Genomic DNA, 17587 nt, shown 5'->3' with positions numbered 1-17587 from the left:
TGTACTGTATATTTCTTTTTACTTCAACAGATAGATAAATATATCTTTGACATTGTAACATTTTGAAGACCAAAATATGTAATTTTTGTATGATTTACTTCTGTTACGAACATTGTTTTGATCTTTTATGTGCGAAAGTTGGTACATTGTAATGCATTCTTGTTTGTTTTATTTTATTTTAAAGATAGTAAGTATATCAACCGACCTTTAACATTTTGAAGAAAAAATACATTGTCTCAGATGTATTACATTTATTGACCTTGGATGGTATTCTGTAAACGATGTTAATTGTCGAAACAAGTCAATATTAAGAAAAGCCATCGGTTAAAAGATACGTCTGCACAAGCACCAAATGGTATAGTCTGTTCTGCACATTTTGAGTTTGTTGTGACAATATTAGCATTTTTTCCCCTAAATAACATGAAAGATAACATCGTTTCAGAATATGGCCGCTTATTTTGAACTTCCATGTGTGAAAATCAATATACCCACTTTGCCCAGTGTTACTGCACGTCCTATATCCAGACAGACGTTTTCAAACAGTAATTTGAAGAAGTTTAGAAGTAATATTTCATAAATCTTGCAAGACTTATGTTGGACTAAATTATAAAGGACAAATGTTTATGATGATTATTGCTATTTAATTATTATTTTTCGTGTATTTTTGTGTATTTGTTGTTGTTTGTCTTTGTTTTGTTGTTGTGGTTATTATATGTTGATGATATTCATGAGACTAGATAGAAAGTATATCGACTGAAATTTTAACATTTTGACCAATAATCCTTGACATGTGTAGTGACACTGAAATTGTTGCATTTTTATTTTATTTTTTTAATATTTTTTTTTAATGTTTATCTTTTTTCTTTTTTTTAAAATTCAAATTGTTGCATTTTTGCCAATGCGCAGCTGCTCTTTTAAACCTACTGAAAAATATTCGCAAAAATGTATTGATCTGTGCATACATGTATATTTAAGGTAAAAAGTGCTGGTTTGCTCAGTCTGATAAAAAAAAAGATAAACGATTCATTTATTATGAATAACCATGGATATGAATTCTGAATGGCGTTGACTTTGTAGGTTTTAGTGTTTAGCTGATGTCAAATTAATGATTATTAAGATACTTATTTAGATACTTATTTAGATACTTTAAAATGGTTTACGAAAATATGTTATTATATTATATCTATTTTACTGTGATTACTAAGACACTTTAAAAAAAATTATAATAATGTTCATATTATAGTTATTCTTGGTAACCTACAAAAACAAGCTATGCTTTCCAGTAGGTTTCTGTTTCATTTCATAATTTTGATCTTACTTTGTCAACTATATTCTTTATAGTGCAAACAATTGTTATATGAAATGAATAAATAAAATCAATCAATCAATCAATGCGTAATATTTCATGTTTCTTCAACTATACCAGTAGCAGTAGAAATAAAGGAAATTGTGAATTCAACAGAAGCAGTGTCATTGATACATGTACAAGAATCGTGAAATTTGTGAAATAACAACTGATAGAGAGAGAATGAAAGAAAAAGAGGGGGATGGAGGGAACCAGTGTGTGTGAATTAGAGAGAGAGAGGGGGGGGGCATTTGACGCGGCGGAGGGGTATTAAGTGTCGTGACATGAAAAAGGACATAAAAAGCGAAGTCGGGCTAACTCGGGGCCGGAGACATGTTTAGGGTTAGGGTAAATTGCATTGAGGCCGAGTTAGCCCGGATCCATTTTAGAGGGGGTAGGGCTTATTAGAAAAATGTTCGTAACTCCTGTGGGTCGCTCAGTACAAATTTCTCAGAACAGATATATAGCCAGACACCCCCTCCCCCACCACCACCACCCCCTCTGTTCAAAATATTCTCTAGACGCCCATGGGAGAACAACGTGTTGAAGAGGTTGGAGGATTGTGAAAGGAAAGAAGGAAATCACAACGTATCTCGATAAAAATAGTTTGCCAGAAATGATGCAGCGGACAACAAATTAATCAATTTGAAGCTACCCCCCCCCCCCCCTTACCTCGCTCCGGGGACGGAGGGACCGTATTCATGTTCCAAAAATCTCCAGTAAAGGGTATTTTTTTCGCAACACTAGTCCGGCTCGTAATACAAAAAAAGATCGGCCCGTATTGACTTTAAACACCGGACTTCGGGGGTGCTTTCAAAGGGAGCGAAAATGCATACGCGTACCCTAAATAACACCCAGTGTGGGGGGGGGGGGGGCTAAAACCCGCCCCTCCCCCTTCAGGAAAAATCTGGTGTGTAAAGTCAATACGTGTAACTATAGACCTTTTTCTTTTGTTACGAGCCGGAGATTTTGGGAACACGCATGGTATCCCTCCGTTCTCGCGAGGGGGGGGGGGGCCGGGGGGGCTAAAACAAGGAGAAGTGAGAGAAGAAGAAAGGGAACATCAAATTTGGCTGATGGGCTATACTTATAATCTTTAACACTACGGCAGATTATTAATTCGTTTTTAATTCGATCAATGCCCCTCTGCCCCCCCCCCCCCCCCTCCCCATTACGCTGTGTTTCTTCCATATCACGACGTTTGCTGGGGGTCAACCATTCATTCCTGCAATCTTGCGGTCAAGGCATTCAGAGGATCCAAAAGAATAATTTACAGTCGTGTAACGAGACAATCAAGAAAAAGACCCCGAAGTAGCAAAACAAGCAGAAAAGATGTCCTGACCATCCCTGGTACGAAGAGGGCGCCATCACAAAATTATGATTGTTTCAGGACAGTGACTGTCAGTCATACACCAGTTTACAGTTGTGTGCGCCATTTTAAACAAAGCTAATGACCTATAGGAGTCATGTATTTATGCGTAAATTAAGATTGCGCCCATGCAAATAATGATGACATCACTGCCTGCGCGCTGCGTTGTGCGCGCACATCATCATTTGCATGGGCGCAATTTTAATTTACGCATAAATACCAGCCCAGGACCAAAATCCAGTTGAAACCAATTGGAGCAAAACCAATTGAAACCAGTTGCCAACTGGTTTCAATAGGGAAATTGGAACAACTGGTTCCAATTGAAACCAGCTGCCAACTGGTTCCAATTGAAACCAGTTGAAACCAATTGCCAACTGGTTCCAATTGAAACCAGTTGAAACCAATTGCCAACTGGTTCCAGTTGCCTAATTGGTTTCAACTGGAACCAGTTGTTCCAATTTCCCTATTGAAACCAGTTGGCTTCAATTGGTTTCAACTGGTTTCAATTGGTTTCAACTGGTTTCAATTGGTTTCAATTGGATCCAATTGAAACTTACAGTTGGCATAAACTTAATTAGTTATAAGTTAATAAGCTCTTGCACTAATTATCGCTCATGTCAACACAGAAGCATTGTTATATGTGTCTACATTAAGTACAATGTAAAGGGCATTATAATATGCAGACCATATAATATAATTAACAAGGAAGGCATTGCCATTATATATGTTTGTATTTGATGTATTTTGTACATGGTTAGTGTTTTAATAATCAACTTTTAATCTGTGTAATTACAAAAATATGTTACTAATGAACATGCTTATCATTGCTAATTAATCTTTATATTTATCTGAAACAAATGCATTACTTGCAAATGAAAATTAATTAATAAGTGCATTGTAAATCAAAATAAATTACATAAAACATTGATCTGCACACAAGCAGATAATATGCAAATTAACTGGTTTCAATTGGATCCAGTTGGGTAACTGGAAATATTTCCAATTGGAACCAATTGTGTAACTGGAAATGAATTCTAACTGGAACCAGTTGGGTAACTGGAAATGACTTCTAACTGGAAATGAATGCTAACTGGAACCAATTGGGTAACTGGAAATGAATTCTAACTGGAACCAGTTGGGTAATTGGAAATTACTTCTAACTGGAAATGAATGCTAACTGGAACCAGTTGGGTAACTGAAAATAAATTCTAACTGGAACCAGTTGGGTAACTGGAAATGACTTCTAACTGGAACCAGTTGGGTAACTGGAAATGACTTCTAACTGGAAATGAATGCTAACTGGAACCAGTTGGGTAACTGGAAATGAATTTTAACTGGAACCAGTTGGGTTACTGGAAATGAATTTTAACTGGAACCAGTTGGGTAACTGGAAATGATTTCTAACTGGAAATGAATGCTAACTGGAACCAGTTGGGTAACTGGAAATGAATTCTAACTGGAACCAATTGGGTAATTGGAAATGAATTCTAACTGGAACCAGTTGGGTAACTGGAAATGACTTCTAACTGGAAATGAATGCTAACTGGAACCAGTTGGGTAACTGGAAATGAATTCTAACTGGAACCAATTGAGTAACAGAAAAATCATCTTACTGTTTCCAGTTGAACTTCTTATTGGTTTGAACTGGAAATGAGTACCCATAACAATATTTTCCAGTTCGGCAATTGGTTTCAACTGGAAATTTTATATTCCAATTGAAACCAATTGAAACCAATTGAAACCAATTGAAACCAGTTGAAACCAATTGAAACCAGTTGGAGATTTCAACTGGTTTCAATTGGATTTTGGTCCTGGGAGAGGTCAGAGGTTATTGGCCCCAATTTTGGGGCCAATGACCCGAGGTCAACTGTCTGCGCATGCGCACTGATACAACTGTAAACTGGTGTATTGCTGCCAGATGGTGATCTAAGTTGGTCAAGAGAAGTGACGACAATTTTGAGAGTTTTTGATAGCCCTAAGTGTGAAAAATAAATTAATCCTGTTACCAAAACCAAAATTGTATGATTCTCCGTGATTATTTTGTTATAAGGACCAAAAAACTGTAAATAAAGAAAATAAAAAATGAGAAGATAGGAGAAAACAGAACCTCGGTGTTTGACTGGATGTCACCGGATGAGGAGTTCATATGATCACTTGGCACCCAGTATCCACTTATAATGGTAATTTTTTTTGTAAACATAAGATTTGTGACAAAAATCCAATAGCCAACAATAGAACTTGAAATTGAAAATGACAACATTACAGCAAATATTAGCCCAATTTCGGGCATTTTCGGGGTTGAATTTTGACCTTTTTTTTTTTTTTTTTTCTTTAGGAGGGTGGGGGTGCTGTTTAAAATGCCTTTTGTTAATATTATTCTGCTGGTACCTGCAAAACTGTTTCATGATTTAATTGGCAAAAATCGAAGTGGCAGATATAGGGGCACACCCCCCTCGCGTGCCCCCCCCCCCCCCCAATTCCATGCACACACCCCTCATCGATCAACCCAATCTGCCACCAATATATCTATTCTTGCAACCCTAGCAGTCATATTTTATCCAATGAAGGCTTGGCAAACAGCAAATCTTTCTCCTGAGCCTTCTTCGATATATCTTCCTTCTCCTTTTCTCTTTATTCGTGTCTTTTCTTTTAGTTTTGTCCATTACTCACTGTTTTTCAAGTCTCTTTTACTATATTATGAGCGTGGAAGCGTCCGTAAACAGAGAGCGAATTTCTTTGTGACCTTGACAGGTTCAGGTACATTAATTTTCCTGAAATGTAAAATGCATTTAAATTACATTCACATGGTTTCACTCTGAAGTTGCGGTCACTTTATATTATTTTGCTCTGCTTTATAACGGTCTCTCGATCGAGTCACTTGTATCAACAAGTCCTTTCATCCGTTGTCCCACGCCTATGAAACACATTTCTGAGATATAATACTTCAAGCGACTTCTTCAAAACAAACAAACATCCGAAAACATATCTCGACACGTCTTAATTTGGCCTTAGACTATCAAACTAGGCACCTTGTATCCTCTGGAAACGGCGCCATGGGCGGCCGAGCGACTTACAAAGTGGTGGGGGGGCACCAACAAAAAAGGGCACTTTCTGGAGAAAAAAAGGGCACCTACAAAGGGAAATCTCAAGGCGAAAATATACAATCTTTTAGGCATTGGTATATACCCCTACATTGTGATTACATTTTCAGGGATGATTTAAATATTTGTTTCACTTTATACACCATACAAGATTTTGATTAAGCATCATGCTTTGCAGTTGGATGTGATGGTCTGAAAAATTATTTGCGAACGAGCGAAGCGAGCAAGGAAATTGTTTAATACTTGTGAGATCGCAATGCGAAAAATTACATCTTATAAAGAGGAAAAACCCAATCCTGATGGGGTTATAAGCACATTCTCATAACGGAAGACCGAAAAAGCCTTTGATAAGTAACATAAGTATATCATCTATAGATGCATACGAGCCTAGCGAGCAAGCTTTGGGAGAAATTGCTCTTAGTCGCTTGAAATTGGGGCGCCTTTTTATGATGAGAGGAAAAGGGGACACTTATCAGAAAAGAAAAGGAGCACGTGTCAAAGTACAAAGAGTAATTATCAGAGGTGAAAATGGGGCACTTCTTACACCCTCAAAAAGAGGCACTCACCAGGGAGGAAAAAAGTCAGTCATAATAATAATATAATAATAATAATAGCCTAATAGTCCACTCCAAATTTTATTAAACCGAAACGGAAATTCTTTTTGCCCAACTGATCGTGAGCCCGGCAGCCACTAAGCAGCGCCAGATCGACGTTGCTCTATCCCTTATTGTTGAACGCCAAACAAGGTAGCAACAACTCCCATCTTTTAACGTCTTTTGGTATGACGCTGCCGGGGTTCGAACCCACGACCTCCCAGTTGTGAGGCGGACGCTCTACTGACTGAACCATTTGTCAACAGAAAATGGGCCCCCATCAGATTTTGATAGGGGCATTTATAAGAGGTAAAATGGGCATTTGTGAAAAAAGGAAAGGTCCCTTATAAGAAAGGAAAAGGGGCACATATCATTTTTAAAAGGGAAATTATCAGAGGTGAAAAGAAGCACTTATCGTACCTGAAAAGGGGCAATGACCAGATATGAAAAGGGGCACTTATGTGAATGAAGAAGGTGCCCTTGTAATAAAGAACAAAATGTGCATTAGTTGAAAGAAAATGGGCGCCGATCAGATTTTAAAGGGGCATTTATTGGAGGTTAAGGGGGGAACTTATCTGAAGTGCAAAGGAGTAATTTCTCGTACCTGAAAAGGGTCATTTACCAGAGAAGGGGCACTTATGAGAAGGGAAAGGGGCTCTTTTTAGTGGGGCACTCATCATTAGGAAAAGGGGCACTTATTATAAAGGAAAAGGGGCACATGTGAAAATATAAGGTGCGCTTATCCGAGTTAAAATGGGTGTAGCTATTAAAAGGGGAAGGGGCACTTATTACAAAGAGAAAGGGGCACTCGAAAAATTAAAAGAGGCACATCTCAAATTTGAATAGGGCAATTATCAAAGGTGAAGGGGTCACTAATTAAAAGTGAAAAGGGGCACTTCTCGTACCTGAAAAGGGGCACTTATGAGAATGGAAAATAGACACTCGAAGGAAAGGAGGCACGTGTCCAAATAAAAGGGGCACTTATCAGAGTTGAAAAGGGGAAGAGGCACTTTTAAAAATTAATAGGGGCACTTGTCAAAGTAAAAAGGGCACTTTTCCTATGTAAAAAGGGGCACTTCTTACAAAGTTAAACTGGGGCACAATTCCTATGTAAAAAGGGGCACTTTTCGGGTGCTTGAAAAAGTTGGGGGCACTGTGCCCCCCTGCCCCCGGGAGGGCCGCCTCTGAACGGCGCTATATAAATCTAGTTATTACAAAACTATCAAAATGTATTATGACTGTTATTACCTTAATTTATGTATTATCTTATCTAATTCTCTCCTATCTCATTCACCCTCCCCCGATCTCTCTAGCTCTCTCTCTCTCTCTCTCTCTCTCTCTACCTCACCCTCTCTCGATCTCTCTCACACTCGCCCTCTCTCTCCCCCCCCCCCCCTCTCTCTCTCTCTCTCTCTCTCTCTTTCTCCCCTCTCTCTCTCCTCTCTCTCTCTCTCTCTCTCTGCTTTTCTCCATATTGTTATTCTTTGAATAACCTTTCACCTATATTACATACTGAACTATCGCGTTTACAGTTACTCTCTGCTAAATCCTTATTTCCTATTCTGTAGGCCATATAACGGTGTCGAAACAATGCAGCACTCCGACAACCGTAATCTGCTGAAACCCGCTCGGTGTGAATGCAAAAAGAATTTGTTTACCCTATGAAAGATACTTTCCGTCCCTAAAAAAACAATACCATTCTTCTGATCCTCTCCACAAAGAAAATAACCGCTTGAATGATCTCCAAGCGGGTGAAGGTGTAGGCCTATTTATAGATCGGTGCTACTGTACACAGGTTCGAGGCACTATACCCGGCATTATACAGTTACTGTAGAAGTTAGTCTTCGTGTACTTTCAGTATTTGTTAGCTCCCGTATAATACCTCAGTGGGAAGCAGCTTTTGCAGCTCTGAAAAAGGGTTAGGTAGAGAGAGCGAGGATAATAACGTCCCTCATTCGGAAATATAGAGAGGTGTATCTGCATTTTCAACTACTGTATAAACCTTGTTACTAATGCAGAACATATTCACATTTAATCCACGGCGAAGTTCAATATTTCGAATTGAATCCCAGCGGCAGGTCCTTTCCCGCAAAGCCTGAATTTCCTGTTGAATATAATGAACTAATTATCCGGATTAGCGAAGTAAAGCTGGTAGATCAGGGTGCTTTTCCTGCAAGTCTTCGCTCTCACGTAACAGCAGACGACATCTGAACGATACTGCGTGCGATCGCATCCGTGATTTGGACTTTTTGTTAATATCAAGGACGAAATTGCACCTTTTGTTTTCTGCAGAGTGTTTTTGATCTTATCGAAACTTGATACGGATCTATTCGGATTAAGCGCATAAGGTAAGGCTTACTTGTCATACATATTAATCATCTAGCCTGGATTAAACCTACAACTCATTGATTTAATGTGCAGTTGCCTCTGCCGGCTAGCTGTTACAGTCGAAATGGACCTGTTGTTTGCCATTTGGACAACAAAATATCTGTATATCCCGTACCTATATGATTTAAAGTAGAAACGAGAGAATGAGAGGGGTGGGGCCGTGTCGTCTGGGCTGAAGAGATATTTTTGAAGTATAGTTTTATTAGTGAAACCTGTACTTAGGAGGGGGGCCGGTGGGGGGGGGGCGAGTTAATCATTGGAACCCTCGGGGTAGGCCTATATAGCTCCCCGGTATAGCTGATTTGTCATGGCCATAGTGATATTTCAAAATTCACCCGTCGAACCGAGCTCTCATACAAGTAGGCTATATAGGCCTACAATAACACACGCCAATAAAATTTCAAAAAACATTAAACAGAGACAAAATGAATGTTTTATTCAATAATCTAGTGAGACTCCACAAAACAAATGTTAGAGCCTAGCCTTAATTTGCATAGAGCATAAAGATATAAGATTTTCACAACTTTTTTCTTAACTAAAACGCTTTCAGTTTGACTGTCATTTCTGTTCGTACAAACTTTGTGTTATTGATCCATACGGTGTGTTTAAATGCGGGTTGTTTGCCTTTAGAATGTAACGGGCAAGTCGTCTTGTGTTTGGGATCACGCGGAGACAAAAGAGAAGGTGAGGGGTGGATCTATAGATTTGCAAAAATGGAGGGGGGGGGGGTGGGGTTGTATTTCGAAAACTTCTTGACATTAGCAACACTAAGGGGCAGCCGGGAGGGGAACGTGAAAAGAAAACGCAACGACCCACATCGACATGCACCGCCGTCTAATTATCATAAATAAATAATTGACTTGAATTTCATTCACCAAGTAAAACACCCTCCCTCAGTGCCCCTATATTAATATCTGAATCCAGACCACCGTGGGCCAAGTTTTACTGTTATGATCGGTGGTCTTGACACTGCAAAATTGCACAGATTAGATCTGATTATAAGGATAAAGGGGCCTCCACCAACCCTTTAGTCCCATGTGCGAAACATGCATGAAATATGCAATAAACACTATGTAATGTAATCATTATGAGTCAGCAAGTATGTTGAGTGAGAAGAGAATTATTATCATCGCCAGCTCCTGTTTCTATTTTGGTCGTAACGAAAGAAATGATTACACAAAGTCATGTTTGAAAATGAAAAGGGTGCATGATGTTAATGTTGTCGATTCTATGATAAAGTTCTCTTCAAATTGGCTCTCTCACTCTCTCTATCTCTCATGCTCCACTCCTTATGTGGTAAATTATTATATCTATTGGACCCGATAGATATCGCTCATGTGTCGCGCAGTCCCATATACATCTTTCTGTGTACAGTGCTTGTAACTTTACCAAGACTGGGCCAAATTTCTTATCATTTTGATGATTCCAGAACCTTGCTGTACACACCAATGCTAGATGATCAACCTTTACTGATTGATTCCACAACGTTTCTTTCACAATGCATGACCATAACTGGTCTTTATCTTTAAAATGATCTAAAAACGAACGAGAGTGTAATTAAACCTAAACATTCAAGTTGTGTGCAACTATTTACAAAATAATGTATTTATTTCCCCTATAATATTGTTATAGAGCATGCAAATGCAATGACTATAGTAAAAACAAAGGAGGTGTACTCAGCTCCTTGGTGAAATCGATGTTCATGTGACACCACACATGAAGGTTATTATTCAGTGTGCGATGTCCACTGCCTTTTACGTGGTACAGTATTTTAGTAAACCAACTTGTTGTTACTTTTGCAGGTGGTTTTAAGTACGTGGTACGTGCATGAACTGGGCGCATTATGGGGAAAAACTATACCCAAGACATTATATTAAAGACGGATCCAATATTTTACATGTATTACATCTTAGACAATGTTCTAAACTCTCTCTATATATAATAATTACAATGTCCTCTCCTTATGGATATTTTTTTCAAAAGGTTAAACAAAATATCTCCACCGGCGAATCGAACCAGGGTCACTGGCTGAGAAGGTATATGCCAATGCATTGTAACCAATACAACGGAGATGCGCCATTGGTTTCGGCGACAAAAGATTCGTTCTTCAAAATAATGTATGGATGTTTCTTTCCTTTTACCTGTTGTCAATGAATGAACAATAATACTCGGTATCCAGTCTGCATATGTGTTATGTCGGGCAAGTCCAGGGCAAGCTTTGGGATTGTCATGAACAGCCTTTAATGTTTACAAAATATGCATAACATTTGAATAATAATTATGTTAGTAAATCGGTCTATTTACCTATTATTGTAAAATCTTCAACCTTCATTAATAATTTCCTTTTGTTTTAGGCGCAGGCGAGTTTTAATAAAAAAAGCTGCATGCCTCAGCTGGATTGAAGCGAATTCTTTGGGAGGACAGCAATGGGGAATTTTGATTATCTAATTTCCTTTAATTTTGCATTGACGGTATACGTCCACGAGAGTATAGCCAAAGTCATTGTATTGGTTATTCCTCACTTTTATAATATACAGTGCGTCCCAGAAAAAACGAACTGAGAATTATCGATGTTTTATTATAAATTAATCACAATTGAAATTAATAAATGACACATAATATTTGTAAAGCTTAGACCCTCCTCTTTCATTTGGTACAACTCATATATGATGAATATTACACGCACGAGTGATTAAAAACAATTTGAAGGAAGGGTACCAAAAAAGTCATTTGGCGGGCAGTATCTGAATTTCAAAGAGAAAATAACATTTTGAAACATTATACTAAAAGAACCTGTCTACAAAGACCACTTTTTTGTTTCCCTATATAAATGTGATAGTTAAAAATATACATCTTTATCTATTGAAACATAAACTAAAGGAACCTGTCTACAAAGACCACTTTTTGTGTTTCCCTGTATAAATGTGATAGTTATAAACATCTATCCATTGAAACATATAAAGGAACCTGTCTACAGAGACCACTTTTTGTGTTTCCCTAATGTGATCGTATAATAATATACATTTATTTATATCAATAATATAAGGGTCGAGTCTATAGTAGGCAAAATATAAATGAAAGACCACTAGACTGTATGCAGGACGTATAGCTGATATCACCATTTTTTTTTTCTCTTATTGTAGCCAAAGTTCCGGCATTTTAGCCTTTTATGTATAATATTTTATATACCTCATACATAGATTGTCATTCACTGATTGGTCAAAACTATATCACATGACAAGGAGCATTTCGATCTATCATTGTGTCAGAGGGTTTGATAGCTACTATCAACCCCTGTGATAGGACTCCTATAACCCCTCCACGACTTTTGCACACAGAGCGTACAAGATTTCAAATGCGCGCTCAATCCATGCAATACACCAGTTTACAGTTGTGTGCGCCATTTTAAACAGAGCCAATGACCTAGAGGTCATGTATTTATGCGTAAATTAAGATTGCGCCCATGCAAATTTTGATGATATCACTGCCTACGCGCTGCGTTGTGCGCGCACATCATTATTTGCATGGGCGCAATCTTAATTTACGCATAAATACCAGAGGTCAGAGGTTATTGGCCCCAATTTTTGGGCCAATAACCTCTGACCTCTGTCTGCGCATGCGCACTGATACAACTGTAAACTGGTGTATTTACGCTGGACCGCAGTAACTGTATTATCTTACTTGGATTTCTTTTAGCGCTGGATTTGAAACTGTTTTGAGCTTTAAAAGACTGTAAATATATTACTGTGAGGAGCATATAGACTCTTGATATTGGATATATTTTCTAGACCTATTCATGAATCAACGAAAAGGATGAGGTATATAAAACAAATATGGACTGCTCTGTATTTCGGATTGTGGAGGAAATTGTCACTCCCTCGGTTGTGTTCATACCGGCCCTTCTATCACCCCTCGGCTTCGCCTCGGGGGTGATAGGAGGGCCGGTATGAACACCACCTTGGGAGTGATAATTCCCACCATCATCCTCATGAGCAGTCAGTATTTGTATAATATTAGAGAGAGAAAGAGAGAGAGAGAGAGAGAGAGAAGGGGGCGCCGCCGCCGTGGTAGTAGGCCTATAGTGTATAATATAGTGCAAGAGATTTTCATTTGGCTCAATAATATTATTACGTTTATTAGGCATGCAATTGGTTATCATGTTGTGAAATTTCCCCATTAATGATTTTATTTAAAGAAAACAAATATTTCCTGAGCTCCGATTATAGCTCCGAGGTCATTTTCCTTATACACTTGCTACATTATTAACTTCAACCCTGAACTCAAAACTATACCACGGGCTATTAGTCATAACCCTACACCTAAAACTAACATAAACCCCAATTTCATCCCTAACCTAGGCCTACTTCCAAAAACTTACGCCCGGCTTTCGGATGTTTTTAAAGACCAAACAATAATTGTCCGACCATATAGGTTTGTCAGCTTACAGAAAGGCTTTGCTCAAATTTCTGTTTGAGTAAAAAAAAAAAAAGGGGGGTGAAAAATGAATTTCAAATATCTGATAATTTTCGTGGTAAGAATTCCGACAGCATGATTATTATACATCCCGGAGTGGTTTTACTAGAAATATTTGAAAGGGGGGCTTTGGGCTACTTGCGTTCATTTTCTATAATGTACCTCATTATTTTAACTTAATATAATAAAGATGTCTAATGGCGGGGGGGGGGGAGGATTGAACAACTTGTATTTAAATGGTGGCGCTCAAAGAATTCGGGAGGGCTTGAGACCACCCCCCCCCCCCCCTATAACTGCTTTGCTGTAATCTTTATATCCACGTGTGGTTGGCCCATGGTGTAACCAAACATCGAGTAATCTTACCTTACTCGGTGAAAGGTTGTAGGAACCCTAAATATAGGCCAATAACTCTGATCTGCGGAAAAGCCCTTCACGTCAAGGCTTCCGCTACAGATTAAACGTCCAGGATATGAGTCTCGAAGCACCTTTAAAGTCAGTGACACAGATGAAATAAAACGCAAAGAACACAAATTTGAGGAATATTTGTTTATTTTCCATGGGAATTTCAGTTCAACAAAATTCTGCTGTTTAATTTAGTAGAGGGTGTCAAACGCGAAAAACAGAAGCCCCAAGCGAAATAATTAATACGAGTCCATCAAACAGGCATCTTTAAAATCCGTGGCAATGAAATGAGGTGGACCGTTGTTTGAGGTGTGATTTATTTTCTCGGGGAATTAACGATTCCCCGACCCCCCCCCCCCCCCCGTTGTTTAAAAAGGGTGAAAAGAGAAGCCGCAAGCCCCCAAGTCGGAGCCTTGCTTGGAGCACCAAGTAACACTGAAATGCCACAAAGTGTAAAATCTTGTGATGTTGCTTATTTTCTGGGGATTGGAGAAAAACTACCTTCAGTTGTGGCATTAAAAGAATGCCCCAAAGCGGAAAGCAGAAACCGCAACTAATCCGTCCAGGGTAGGAGCCTATATTGAAGCACCTTTAAATTTGGTGACACTGAGATGAAGAGTAAAGCCCTGAGCAACTAGAACACAATTCATGAGAGTGTTACAGTTTTGTTGCTTCATTATAGGCCCCGCCCCCCCCCCCCCCCGCACTCCGGCCCGTATTGACTTTACACACCAGACTTAGGGGGGGGGGGCGCTTCCACAAGGTGGGAACATAATTATACGCGTACCCTAAATAACACTTGGGGGGGGGGGGGGGTGTAGGCTCTTTCTGACCATGTTGTTGGACCCGTTTTTTCTGTATAGGCTCGATTGTGGAATTGACCCATTGGTATCTCATATTATTATGTGAATGTTCTTTGGAAATTTGTATTGTAATTCATGTTCATTTTAGTTTTTAACTGCCAGACACGAAGCCATGCATGAAGTCTTTCGTCTACATCTGACTGTCAACGAAATGGAGTTAAGTCTTTTGTTAATTCCGTTTGTTGCTACGGCAGGCAGCCAGTGAAAGCGAATTCGTTTAATGAAACTATGGAAATGCAAGCACTACTTTAAACAAACAGAACTTTGTTATTCCTAGCTCACCTTTCCTGACTGAGGTGTCATATTATGAAAGGGCAGAAACTCAACTTTCTAGAAATTGGATTTTCTCTTTGAAATTTAGATACCGTCAGTCAAAATTGACTTTTTGGTTTCGTCTCTTCAAATTCATTTTCATCACTCATGCGTGAAATATGCATTATAATTGCTGCCTCAAAATCAATGAAAGAGGAGGATCTAAGCTAGCTTACAAATATTATGTGTCATTTATCAATTATAATTGTGACTAAGTTATGATAAAACATCGATAATTATTCTCGGTTTCGTTTTTCTCTGGGACGCGGTGTATACAGCTATATGCGGTACAGTTCATGCAAAGATCTTGAAATAGTTTTATGTCAGCAAATCATGTCATGTGATGATTGTGCTCCATTTTCCTCACAAACGCCCGTTGAAAAAGATGCGTCATATGAACTTTACGTCCTTACGCCTATGATTAAGGCCCCTATGAAGACATTATGCTGTTCAAAATTCAAAATTCACTTCTTACTCTCTCAGATGGCGCGTCAAAAAAATCGGGCCATTCGCTGACGCAAGTCCAACGTAAGGCAAAATGATAAGTCTTGTGTGCAACAAGCATAGCCTCAACTTTCCCATCTCATAACTATGATATATATTTTGAAATCCAGGATCGTGAAGGTATTGCTGAAAGTTGGCTCCTGTGCCAATAAAATAGCTTACAGAGTTACAGGTGCACGTAATTGATTATTATAGCGCCCTACAACGGGTTCGCGCTATTCATTTTGATGAATGAACAGGACGACTACGTCAGGCCTGGAGATAGCCCGGAGATTGGATTGCATCCGATTTAAGCAAGCATGCACCAGGAGCTGAGATACGTACGGCTTCATATCGGAGTCAAGTTGTAGCGTCGTTGAAATGGCCGTGAATAGTCTCCATCTCTAGCCTAGGATATATAGTGTAAAAGATTGTTGACGCTATTCTTGGACAAAGAATCAGGAAATAAAGGAACTAAACCCTGAACCCGCTGAGCTCGCGCATTGAGCATTTAAACGGTGATAGACCTACTCCAGTCCTGAGTATACTATTAGGTATGTAGAAAATATCGGTGTGTTTCGATCTGCCTTAGACGAATTCAGGGTATCCGTCATTTTCATTCATGCAATGCACGCAAATTTAGCCGGCAAAAACCGAGCTGCTCATAATACTGCATGCCACATCTTGTTGATGCATTATGCATACACGTGGTACGTATACTTTGTGTATCACGTGCGTGCTTAGCTTGAGAGTGTTTGATAATGTACTCAATGTGAAAGTGTGTGAGTGTGTGGCTTTTACAAATATATCTCTATTGTGCACGCACGTGAACCATCGATTTCTTCTACTGGGACAATGTATTCTTCCGCTTTGTATTAATACGGCTACAGCCAGAGAAGACAGTGTCAGATGCTGGAGTTAGCATGTGTGTTTTGGGAATGGACTATTAATTAAGTTATATGTCTATATCAATTATCATGCATGTAGTACTAGTAGTAGGTATAAATCCGGGGGGGGGGGAGGGGGGGGGGGGGGGTGTGCCGCTGAAGCCTTGAAACCCCTACACATTTTGTAAGGGTCATTTGTCATATGTCCAACTCCATTAATATGGACATGGCTGGATGGATGGGTTGGGAGGGGTAGCCTGCCCCTCCCCACCCCAGCCCCATCATGAGGGGCCCTTGTAGAGAACGCCTTGGTCTTTTTTGTTATGGTACCCTTGATTCCATGTAGGCCTACAAGGATTTTCATCTGTGCTGTATTTCTGATTTGTATGTGTATATTCTTTTCCTGGAATTAAATAAATTGAACTTGAACTTAAACTTAAAGCTACGGTTACAAAGGAATGATGCGTTCGTACGAATCTCCCTCTTTTTTCCAGTTGTCTTTCCAAATTTCCATTGTCTGAAAATCGTTCGTACGGCGTTCGTAGCAGTTCGTAATGGCATTTGTGACCGAGGATTAAGCTTTGAAGAGCAGAGAATCCTGGATTTACCATTTGACAAAATCGATTTACCTGGAGCCTACACTTAATGAGGAAATACTCTCAATATTCGAAGAAAAGAGCAGTGACTAAACTGTGAATGTGCTAAAGCACCCTAAACTGTTCAGTTTATCATAGCCGCCAGAACAATGTGTCTGATGGCCTAAACCCTTAGTAATCAATTCCAAATTATTACAAAAAAAAGTCTCTAACGGGTATTCACAAATCACATTTGTAAAGAAATTTGCTCTGAAAGAATGCAGAAAAGTCAGAAAAACAGATATAGTTTGAACAAAAATGCATTAAACTAAAAGTAACGTCGAGTCTTGAAAGTTTGAGATAAATAATATGTCTGACACCACCTTTAAATCTGTCTTCAAGATTGATGAGGGAGCTCATATCAGAAGGGAGGAAATCACATCGCATTATCATATCTTTCGACACTTTAATCTCTCCTTGTCCATTATCAGGCTGCATTTCCATTGCTTCGTTTCCGCGGTCATAATTCATAAATAGTATTCCTGTCGATCAAAAATGTGATATCTTCACCAGAGAGGCCGAAAATGGAGCCAAAAAAGCGGAGGGATTAAGAATGTATGCTCTACTTATTCCTTCCTCTTTCCTTGTACATGACTTGAGTTTTCTTTTTAAACGTTAGACCTGTTATCATATTTTCTTTCCCATAATAATCATTGATAACCGATGAGGTCAAAAATTGAAGAAACTGCACACGGATGGTATACTTCCTGGGCCCCGTTGTATAAAACTTACCATT

The 17587-nt window shown here is 39.0% G+C and overlaps 1 protein-coding gene across 1 annotated transcript in view; it reads left to right on the top strand.

Moving 5' to 3' along the window:
• The first annotated feature begins 8227 nt into the window (after nt 1-8227).
• The window catches only part of LOC584425 (multidrug resistance-associated protein 5), a 61935-nt gene continuing 52575 nt past the window's right edge, over nt 8228-17587 (top strand). The window contains exon 1 of the mRNA XM_030982417.1: nt 8228-8756. The gene's annotated coding sequence lies outside the window, so the exon portion shown is untranslated. The remainder of the gene's footprint in view (nt 8757-17587) is intronic.

This window comes from Strongylocentrotus purpuratus, unplaced genomic scaffold (assembly GCF_000002235.5).
Source record: "Strongylocentrotus purpuratus isolate Spur 01 unplaced genomic scaffold, Spur_5.0 spur5_scaffold_12, whole genome shotgun sequence".
Lineage (NCBI taxonomy): Eukaryota > Metazoa > Echinodermata > Echinoidea > Camarodonta > Strongylocentrotidae > Strongylocentrotus > Strongylocentrotus purpuratus.
This window is presented reverse-complemented; position numbering and strand designations above follow the sequence as displayed.